Source organism: Danio rerio, chromosome 12, assembly GCF_049306965.1.
Source record: "Danio rerio strain Tuebingen ecotype United States chromosome 12, GRCz12tu, whole genome shotgun sequence".
In the NCBI taxonomy this organism is placed as follows: domain Eukaryota; kingdom Metazoa; phylum Chordata; class Actinopteri; order Cypriniformes; family Danionidae; genus Danio; species Danio rerio.
Genome location: NC_133187.1, coordinates 45,200,917 through 45,212,500, shown reverse-complemented (window position 1 = coordinate 45,212,500; position 11,584 = coordinate 45,200,917). Strand labels below are relative to the sequence as shown.

At 33.9% G+C, this 11,584-nt stretch overlaps 1 protein-coding gene across 5 annotated transcripts in view; it reads right to left on the bottom strand.

The window, feature by feature from the left end:
* The window catches only part of LOC137496842 (uncharacterized), a 141,700-nt gene extending 137,117 nt beyond the window's left edge, over positions 1–4,583 (bottom strand). The window contains exon 1 of one of the 5 annotated variants that reach the window (XR_012388171.1): positions 4,302–4,583. The gene's annotated coding sequence lies outside the window, so the exon portion shown is untranslated. The remainder of the gene's footprint in view (positions 1–4,301) is intronic. The other 4 variants (XM_073918884.1, XM_073918883.1, XM_073918885.1 and 1 more) reach the window with 4 other exon arrangements.
* Positions 4,584–11,584: the final 7,001 nt, after the last annotated feature.

Below are 11,584 nucleotides of genomic sequence, written 5' to 3'. Positions count from 1 at the left end.
ACGTGTGTTTGAAGCAGCGCTGGTCTCTGCCTCTGTCCGTTCGTCGGTCTGAAGTCTGTTAACAAGCCAGAGTCAAGCTCTTCATCTGGAGCTTCACCATCGGGAGCAGAGCAATGCAAGCCTGGTCTGAAACATCCAGAAAAACTGGGCTTCCTCCATCCGGAGCATTGGGGAAAACGGCCAAAGTGCATAAATCTATTTTAATGATGGCTGGGAAGTGATTTGATCATGACATGCATATTCTGGAGGTATAGAAGTGCGTACGGCAGGAAGCAGATTAAGGGGACGTGGTTATTTATTTATTTATTCTTTGGCCTATTACTACAAAAGGAGCAAAGCAGATTATAAGATATAAAACATATATTTGCTTGTCTATAAACGCTTGTCTATATTTTATACAAAACAGGAATAAAATAGCTCATTCAACATTTTTTTAGGTGTAAGCACGCAAACAAATAAAACCAGAACTAATAAAGTGTATGCATAAGCACAAAAAAAATAAATCAAATAAGACAAAACTAAAAAATAAGCAAAAGACTCATTTCATTTCTCACTTTCATAAGCTAAGAATTTATTTCTGAATTTTTATGGACAGATTTGCCAATATATATCATCAATTTGCCATTAAAAAGTACAAAAGTTACTTAGTGAAACTGTAAAAAAATTATCGCAATTTCAACAGTAAAAGATGCTTATAAAATCCATAACCTGGTTAACAGTATTTTTTTATATACCGTTATAAACCGTATATATAGTATACAGTTGAAGTCAGAATTATTAGCCCCCCTTTGATTTGTTTTCTTCTTTTTCTTTTTTTTTTATATTTCCCAATGTTCAGTGTGTGTCTGATGATATTTTCTTCTTTTGGAGAAAGTCTTTATTCATTTTATTTTTGTTTAGTTTTTATCATTTATTTTAAACATTTTAGGGTCAAAATTATTAGCTATTTTAAGCTATACATTTTTTCGATAGTCTACAGAACAAACTAACAATATACTATACCTTGCCTAATAACCTGCCTAGTTAACCTAATTAACCTAGTTAGGCCTAGTAAACCTAGTTAGGCCTTTAAATGTCGCTTTTAGATCTATAGAAATGTCTCGAAAAATATCTAGTTAAATATTATTTACTGTCATCATGGCAAAGATAAAATAAATCAGTTATTAGAGATGAGTTATTAAAACTATATGTTTAAAAATGTGTTAAAAAAAACTTTCTCTCCGTTAAAAAGAAATTGGGGAAAAATAAACAGGGGCCTAATAATTCAAGGGGGCTAATAATTCTGACTTCAACTGTATATATTAGTGTAAGTTGACATGTACTTGCAAAGTTTCTTACATTCAGCTTAATGTCTGTTGAAGGAGCATCAGCAGATATTAAGCAGACGGTCTACTAATACTCAAATGGACCATCAAAATAAAGTGATACCAAAAAAATCTCTTAACTTTTTACATTCATGTCAGTGAGTCGCAAGAAGCAGTGAACATGAACAAACTAGTCAACCAAGTGATTCTATTGCCTAAAGGTCTTTCACCCACATGTAGGTAGACATCACCCACTGAGTTACTGTATGTTTTAGGGTCAAACCTTTTCAACTTACAAGCAAAACTTTTTAGCTCGCAAAAAACACTTGTACTTGTAAGCAAAGCAAAGACTTTAGATCCACAAAAGGTGACAGCAGGACAGCAAATTTCACAAGTGCATAATGAAAGTGGTGTTAAATGCATAAAAAGGCAAAAAAAAAAAAAAAAAAAAAAATTGGTAAAACAAATAATTGTATTATTTAGTTTATTTTACTTTATTTTGTTAATTTTCCTTCAGCTTAGTCCCTTTATTCATCAGGGGTCACCACAGCAGAATGAACCGCCAACTTATCCAGCATATATTTTACACAGCGGATGCCATTCCATCTGCAACCCAGTACTGGGAAACATCCATACACACTCATACACTACGGCCAATTTAGCTCATTCAGTTCAGCTGGTGGATGTGCTTGGACTGTGGGGGAAACCCATGCCAACACAGGGAGAACATGCAAACTCCATTTAAAAATGGCAACTGACCCAGCCGGGACTCGAACCAGTGACCTTCTTGCTGTGAGGTGACAGTGCTAACCACTGAGCCACCGTGCCGCCCCTCCTAGTTTTTAATAAAATGTACAGTGGTTATCCAATCCACTTGTCAATATTTTAATTGACAAAATTCAAATAAAAAAGTGTTTTTATTAAGTAAATATGCAAAAGAATAAATATGCAAATAAATGATTAAAAAATATGAGTTTATATTAAATTATTATGTATTTAAACAGTCCATGACCATAATCTCATCATAGTCAAGCGCTCAGCCATATTGAATCTGCAGATGCCAGTACTGTGTGACTGAGGGTGGTAATGACATCATCACCCACGGTGACTGCTACAGATTTGTTCCTGGCTGTATTTCATCAAGAGCCGCTCATTACTCGCTCTTCTGCATGTTTTACTGTGTGTGAGGTGTGTGAGTGTGTGTTCTGACGGTTAATGAGCGTCTCTCAAACACACACTCCTGCTCGTGTGTTTAATCACAGAGATGAGAGAGCGCAAGAACATCAGCATCACTTTATTACAAGACTTCGTTTCATCCACACCGTCAGTCTGAAAGTCTAGGAGGTAAAAAACCTGCCAATTACGTTTCTCCTCCTTACAGTTTCCCGCTAATTCTCTTCATCCACTGTAGACTCCTGCTGCCTGGCTTCTGAAGAGCGTTCATTTAAACTCGCTGTATAAAACTAGACGGACACTTCTGACTGTGAGCGAGAGACTGACCCACAGACTACCTAAAGTTTTACTGATTAAAGGTTGCTCAGTAATACTTTTTTTTTTTTTAGTCAAATGTTATTTCTGAGTTTTTGTAAAAGTTCTGATGAGAAAATTGAACAGGTTAATAACACTGGTTCCAGTTTTCAGTGTGAATGCACCACTTACACTATTTGTAATGGCATTGAATAGTGTATAAGTATGCAAACTGGGATGCACCTCTTTATTTCGGAGAGCGTAGGGACATACAGTAATAAAAGTTCTACTAAAAATGACGTTGATGATGGAGATAAAGTTGACAAAGAGCAAAAAATAGAATAATATTAATTAACAATAAAGAAAAACTAAAGAAATCTGCAGTGTACTGGCCTATAAAACACTAATAAAATAAATAAATAAATAAAATACATATATATATATATATATATATATATAATTTTTTTAAATAAATATATGTATATATATATATATATATATATATATATATATATATATATATATATATATATATATATATATATAAATAAAACACAAAAAAAAAAAAATATATATATATATATATATATATATTTTAAATAAATAAATATATATATATATATATATATATATATATATATATATATATATATATGTATTTTTTTAAAATATATATATATATATATATATATATATATATATATATATATATATATATATATATATATATATATATATATATATATTATTATTTTTTTTAATTTTTTTTTTATTTTTTAATTGAGGGCACAAATTACTTGCAAAAAAGAGCTCACCTCCATACACTGCAATCAGAAATAGAGGTAAAGTTGCTTTTATATTAGGATATTCAGACATTCTCCTTAATAATATAATTTCAGAAAAGGATTCTTTGCAAATTCTAAATAGGGAAATCATATTAGCAGCCAATGACTATCAAAGTACAACATTGTTTACAGTCTATTAGATAGTGCTAATGTGGTTTTAAAGTCATACTTGCATGCTAATTCTGACCGAATATTTAAATTAGCGTGGTAAACAACTAACAAGAGATAGTTAAATGAACGAATGCTCAAATATATAACTAACATTACCTCAATCAATCACAACACACGTGCAAAACTGTATAAATAATCTAAAGATCCAGTATAACTAAATATTAAAAACACAGGACTTTCCTTTATTTACTGCAAAACACACACAAACAAAAACATACTAGGCTTTGTTTCAAATCACATACTATATAGCAATTGACAAACAGCAACTTACTACCTGCAACAGAATTACCTGAACTTCATAGAAAAATATTTTTAAAATTTTAGCACGAAGATAAAATGCTTTAGTATGACAAACCAACTATCAGCACAAAAATATCATAAAATCAACAGCCTGTGCTACATATATTATTTTCAATTCAGCAACAAATCCTAAAAACATATTCCTTAATACATCATATTTCTCAATATTGCAGTTTTCACTGTAGTTTGAGCCAAATAAATGCAGTTTACTCACCTGTTACCAACAGCTTTTGATGGAAGGTAGCTAAATCCTGCTAGCTAAATGCTAACACATGGTGATGCACTGTATTACAGCCTGACTCTGAAGATGAAGTTTGTCCAAGGAGTTGCTAGATTTGTTGTTTGGCAATTTTTGCAAATAAGGTCAGCTTAAGGGGTTTGAAAGTTAATATTTAATATCATTAGGCTGGCACTGGCACTAATGTTTGTAATGGCACTAATCCAAAGTGATTTCACTTCCTGGATGATGATGATGTCACCAGGGCGTGGCTCTCGCAATTTAAAGGGATATCACAGAATATTTACTAAGCCATGTTGCACACAAATGAAAAATGTAACAGCTGATAACCATTTATTATTATTTTTTAACATTTAGTAAATAGGCGATAGAAATGGGGGGAAAGGAGTAATGCTTGAATTATTTCTAGATTGAATGAACATGCTTACAAAGTACACAAAATTACTATTTAGAATGAAACAAGTGTGCAAAAAAGCTAATCGTTTTTATGATATAATCACAAATACTTAATTAAAGACAATTAAGATGAATATTATAATAGATATTAAAATCACATTGCAATATTCTATTTAGTTACAAATGACTTTAGTTGAGGTGTAATGAACATTGTTTGCAATCACATGCATTTAAAGTGTTTTTACCCAGTTTTTGTATCAAAGTTAGCATGACCAACCCAGAAATTATTTAGTTTCAAACTATAAAGTTGTTGTAGTTTAAGGTTGTATAAAGCAAATAAAAAGCACAAAATAAGCAGAAAACACCCATTATTCGAAATATTAATAGATTCTTTTTATTTTTTTGCACTGTAAATCAGTTAGAGAAGTGAATCAGGACTCATTTCATATATTTATTTTCCTTCAGCTTAGTTCTTGATTATCAGGGGTCGCTAAAGCAGAATGAATTGCAAAGTATTCCAACATATGTTTTACAAAGCGAATACCCTTCCAGCCGCAACTCAGTACTGGAAAACACCCATACACTCTTACATACACACACGCTCATACACTACAGTCAACTTTGTTCACCCAATTCCCCTATAGTGCATGTTTTTGGAGAGTGGGGAAAACCAGAGCACTGAAACCCACACCAGCACGGGGAGAACATGCAAACTCCATACAGAAATGGCAACTTGCCCAGCCAGTACTCGAACCTGCGACCTTCTTTATGTGAGGTGACAGTGCTAACCACTGAGCCACCGTGCCACCCTTGAGCTCCATACAAAAAAAGCAAAAATACTTTGCAGATTTTGTCTGACTCTGGCCAATAATCGGTAATAAATAAAGGAATAAGTATTCTGGAGTACATTTATTTTTAGTAAGTTTTATAAATGAGACATCAAGTGGGTTTCTACCTGGGCATACGTATCCCGAGACCTCTATAGATTGTGCAGCGCCATTAATGTGATTCAAGTCCTGTGAAAAGATGATGCCATCCATAGAGAACTTCTAGAGTTCTCCATAATCCTGGACCAGGCTGTATCCTGAGCAGATGCTGTGGTGGTCATGGAGGAGTGGAAGGCATCAGACTGATTCCTGAAAAAGCCCAGTGACAGACGTCTCCGCATTGATTTCATGGGCCTGCCTGAACACCCGCCAGTGATCTACTCCCACCAGCAGCTTCTCCACGATGGACGTCCAGTGTTCTCTAGCCTCCTAAACTGCAGCTTTGCACAGGAAGTTTTGCCAGAAGAGAAATGGTCTTGCTCAACTAAGCCTGGCTTCTCACAAGGTTTTTCCCCTTCCCTTTCGTCAATTGGTGAAGTTTGTTTCTTGCCACTGTCGCCACTGGCTTGCTTGCTTGCTTGCTTTGGGACTTGTGGAGCTGCACATGATAGGTATGCTCTTCAGTGTTCGGACTTTCAGCAGTGAAAACTAAACCACACTGAACTGAACTGAACCACCCTAAGTATCCCCGATCTTATCCGAACTCGGAAGTAAAGCAGGGTTGGGCCTGGTTAATACTTGGATGGGAGACTGCCTGGGAATATTAGGTGCTGTAAGCTTAGTGAATTCCTTCATTTGAGGCGACGCAGTGGTGCAGTAGCTAGTGCTGCCACCTCACAGCAAAAAGGTTGCTGGTTTGAGCCTCGACTGGGTCAGTTGGCGTTTCTGTGTGGAGTTTGCATGTTCTCCCTGCGTTCGCATGTGGTACAGGTGAATATGGTAGGCTAAATTGTCCAAAGTGTCTGAGTGTGAATGAGTGTGTTTGGATGTTTCCCAGAGATGGGTTGCAGCTGGAAGAGCATTCGCTGCGTAAAACATGTGCTGGATAAGTTGGCGGTTCATTCCGTTGTGGCGACCCCAGATTAATAAAGGGACTAAGCCGAAAAGAAAATGAATGAATGAATGAACTGATCTAAACTGAACCTCAACTGTGAAAACTGGACCGACACAGTTTTAATTTACTAGAACTTCTACGTCAAGCTGCTTTGACACAATCTACATTGTAAAAACACAATAGAAATAAAGACGAATAGAATTTTTAATGTTCAGTATAGTGCATACTAAACCCAAAAAAAGCCAATGATTTAGAAAACACTCCACAAATCATTCTCCTGCACTGCTCTGTTTGGTTGACACAGAGAAGGGAGTTGCGGTCTGATGGTAATTCTGCACTCAATATATAAAAGGCTTGATTTTTCAGCAGCCGCTGCAGATTTGAGTTATCCATCAGGCCTCAAAAAAGGCCCAAACTCCCTGTCACGGCATGTGGACGTACGCTGACCGCTGCAGTCAGGCTTTTTTTCCCTGTGACGTGCTGAGTTATGATTGTTCTCAACAAGCCATTTTTCCTCTCCTGCCTTCCACCGCAACCATCACAAACTACCCGCCGACAACAAAGCTCAGCGAAGGAATGATGTGCAGCTATTTGTTTTGCAAGGAAATGAAATATTTATCGTCCGCGAACACCTACCAGGAGCAGGCAAAGGCTCATCTCTGGACCCTGTGGCAGTACGTCTCCTCCGGGGCCCAGACATGGCCCCGGTTGTTCCTGCTGGGAAACACCTCCACTTTTTTTTAGCCTGGATTTCAAAGCCTCCAAAAAGGGAAGATTGTGACGTCCCAGGAAGAGGAATAGATGGAGACACAGGGGTCGGCGCTGTGGTTCTAGTGTTGAGTCAATTACCATCTGGGCCAAACGGATGATCTCTGCTCAACATCAACACCTCCGAACAGCCGGTGTCTGGATCATGGGTTCTGGAGGGATGCTCTGCGACCCCGATTCATTCACGCTTTGTCATTTCACCGCATGCAGGGATTTAGATATTCGACTACTTTAATGATTTCTTTTAGTAGTTTTGAGGAAGTTATACTATGTAGCTACACTAAATAAGCCTCATACGCTGTAAAAAAAAAAAAGATCTGTTATTTAAAAGTTTCTGTATTTTGTGATTTGTTTAGTGTTTCCTGTTTATTTGCAGTTATGAATTGCATTATGGGCACTTATGCTCTTTTGGCTTTTGATGTTGAAAATTCAACTCTACAGTTTAACAAAGTGACCCATTGACATTTATAAATTAGAAGTAATGCAAGCAATTATCATATAAAGTGCATCCGGAAGGTATTCACAGCACTTCACTTTTCCCTTCACTTTTTTATGTTACAGCCTTATTCCCAAATTGATTAAATTAATTTATTTCCTCAAAATTCCACACATAATACCCCATAATGACAATGTAAATATTTTTTTAATTGTTGCAAATTTATTAAAAATAAAAAACCTGAAAAATCACATGTACATCAGTATTCACAGCCTTTGCCGTGAATCTCTAAATTGAGCAGCTTAATTAAAGTTCACCTGTGGTGAATTCAGTCGATTGGACATGATTTGAAAATGCATACACTTGTCTATATAAGGCCTCAGGGTTGACAGTGCATGTCAAAGCACAAACCAAGCATGAAGACAAAGGAATTGTCTGCAGACCTCCGAGACAGAATTGTCTCAAGGCACAATGTTTGGAGAAAACATGTTTGGAGAAAACCAGGCACCGTTCATCACCAGGCTAATACCATCACTACAGGGAAGCATGGGGGTGGCACCATCAAGCTGTGGGGTTGTTTTTCAGCAGCATGAACTGGAAAACTATTCAGGATAGAGGGAAAGATGAATGCAGCAATGTACAGAGACATCCTGAATGAAAACCTGCTTCAGAGTGTTCTTGACCTCAAAATGGGGCGACTTTTCATCTTCCAGCAGGACAATTACCCAAAGCACACCGCCAAAATATCAATGGAGTGGCTTCACAACAATTCGGTGAATGTCTTTGAGTGGCCCAGACAGAGTCCAGATCTAAATCCTATTGAACATCTCTGGAGAGATCTGAAAATGGCTGAACACTGTCGCTTCCCATCTAACCTGATAGAGCTTGAGAGGTTCTGCAAAGAAGAAAGGGCAAAAATTAAAAAAGACAGGTGTGCCAAGCTTGTGGCACCATATTCAAAAAGACTTGAGGCTGTAATCGCTGCCAAAGGTGCATCAACAAAGTATAAAGCAAAGGCTGTGAATACTGATGTACAGTTGAAGTCAGAACTATTAGCCCCCTTTTGTTTTGTTTTTTTTTGTTGGTTTTTTTAATCTTTCCCAAACGATGTTTAACAGAGCAAGGAAATTTTCACAGTATGTCTGATAATATTTTTTCTTCTTGAGAAAGACTTATTTGTTTTATTTCGGCTAGAATAAAAGCAGTTTTAAATTTTTTAAAAACCAATTATGGGACACAATAATTAGCCCCTTTAAGTTAATTTTTTTCTCGATAGTCTACAGAACAAACCATCGTTATACAATTACTTGCCTAATTACCCTAACCTGCCTAGTTCACCTTATTAACCTAGTTAAGCCTTTAAATGTCACTTTAAGCTGTATAGAAGTGTCTTGAAAAATATCTAGTAAAATATTATTTACTGTCAGCATGGCAACGATAAAATAAATCAGTTATTAGAAATGGGTTTCTAAAACTATTATGCTTAGAAATGTGCTGAAACAATCTTCCCTCCATTAAACAGAAATTTGGGGAAAAAATAAACAGGGGCACTGATAAGTCAAGGGGGCTAATAATTCTGACTTCAACTGTACATGTGATTTTTTAGGTTTTTTATTTAAAATAAATTTGCAACAATTTCAAAAACTCTTTTCCACATTGTCATTATAGGGTATTGTGTGTAGAATTTTAAGGAAATAAATTAATTTAATAAATTTTGGAAGATTTTTTCAACACATTTCTAAACCTAAAAGTTTTAATAACTAATTTCTAATAACAGATTTCTTTAACTTTGCCATGATGACAGCACATTTGACCAGATATTTTTCAAGATACTAGTTTTTAGCTTAAAGTGACATTTAAAGGCTTAACTAAGTTAATTGGCCAAATAATTGCATAAATGATGTTTTGTTCCGTAGACAATTAAAAAAAAATGTTTAAGGACATTAATTATATTAACCTTAAAATAGTAAAAATTAAATAACTGCTTTTATCCTAGCTGTAATAAAACAAATAAGACTTTTTCCAGAAGAAAAAATATTATCGGAAATACTGTGAAAAATTGCTTGCTCTGTTAAACATCATTTGGGGAAAAAAAATAAATAAATAAAAACATAATTCACAGGAGGTTGAATAATTCTGACTTCAACTCTTTATATACACTGCAATAAAGTACAGATCCTTTAAAAAAGTACTTAAGTAGATTAATGAAGTGAAAATGAATCCCTGTGGGCTGTGCGTGGTTTAGGGCTCTCTGAAGGTGCGGATCAGGCCAATGTAAGCAGCTCTGGGTAAATCTGTATGTCAGAGAGCCTGTGTAAGTCCAAGGCCACAAGACTGACACTTGACGCACGTTTAGAGACATGTTCGGGCTGCAGGTCCGTGGAGGTGCAGCTCTGGACCGCTTCCCTTCAGTGGCTTGACCTGCTGATCCGGCTGCTGTTCAGACATGAACCAGAGTTTGGGGTCTGGACCCTTGAGTGTCACACACACACACACACACACACATGCACACAGACACCCCCCACACATACACCGCAACCGCTTTAGCATACTTATAAATCATTCACAATATCAGTCTTCAGCTGTTGAATAAGAGATTTCACTTTTCCCCATATGTAAATGACGACCTTAGATTAGACCTTATGCATGAAATATTACACACTTCAGCAATTCTGTTACTGGATACTTTCACATTATTGAGAGCAATAGTGAATGTGACACTCCTGCTGTTGGAGAAGCTACTTTTAAAAGTGATATTATTTGTATTTTACACACTATATACATTATGATCATAATTATTTCATGTTGTCTTGAAACATTCAATTTACTAATTTTATTTTTCTAAAAAAGCAATCAATCAATTAATAATCATGATTATAATAAGATATTGTTTTTACTACTATCATTATTACAATAAACATTATAAGATAAAAAATTATGCAAATATTTAAAACATTTATTATTGATATTTTAATAAAAAAATAGCACAATTTATTATTATTATTATTATTATTATTATTATTATTATTAATAATAATATTAATAATAATCATCATCATCATCATAATTAATAACATATCGATAATGTTTTAACTAATATTATTAAATAAATATGTACAACATTAAACATGTATTAATATTTGAATAATAAATTGCACAGTTAACTTTATTATTATTTTTAACAGTAATAATAATAATAATAATAATAATAATAATAATAATATTATTACTACTATTAATATTGCATAAAATATTAGATAAAATATTATAGAAATAATTAAAACATTAAATAATTATATTTTATTCTTAAATTGCACAATTTATAATAATAATAATAATAATAATAATAATAGTTATTATTATTGTTATTATTTTATTTTATTTCTGTTATTATTATTATCATTATCATTATTATTATTATTATTAACATTATTACATAAACAACAGCAGCACCAGCAACAACAACAACAACAATAATAATAATTAATAACATATCAATAATATTTAATTATTTCATTATTATTATATAAATATTTACAAAATGTAACATTTATCAATATTTAAACAATAAATTGCACAGTTAACTTTTTGTTATTATTTTTTTCTTAATATTAATAATAATAATAATAATAATAATAATAATAATAATAATAATAATAATAATAAGAAGAAGAAGAAGAAGAAGAAGAAGATATTGTTATTACTACTATCATTATTGCATATCAAATATTAGGCAAATATTTAAAACACGTAATCATGATGATTTAATTTTAATTCT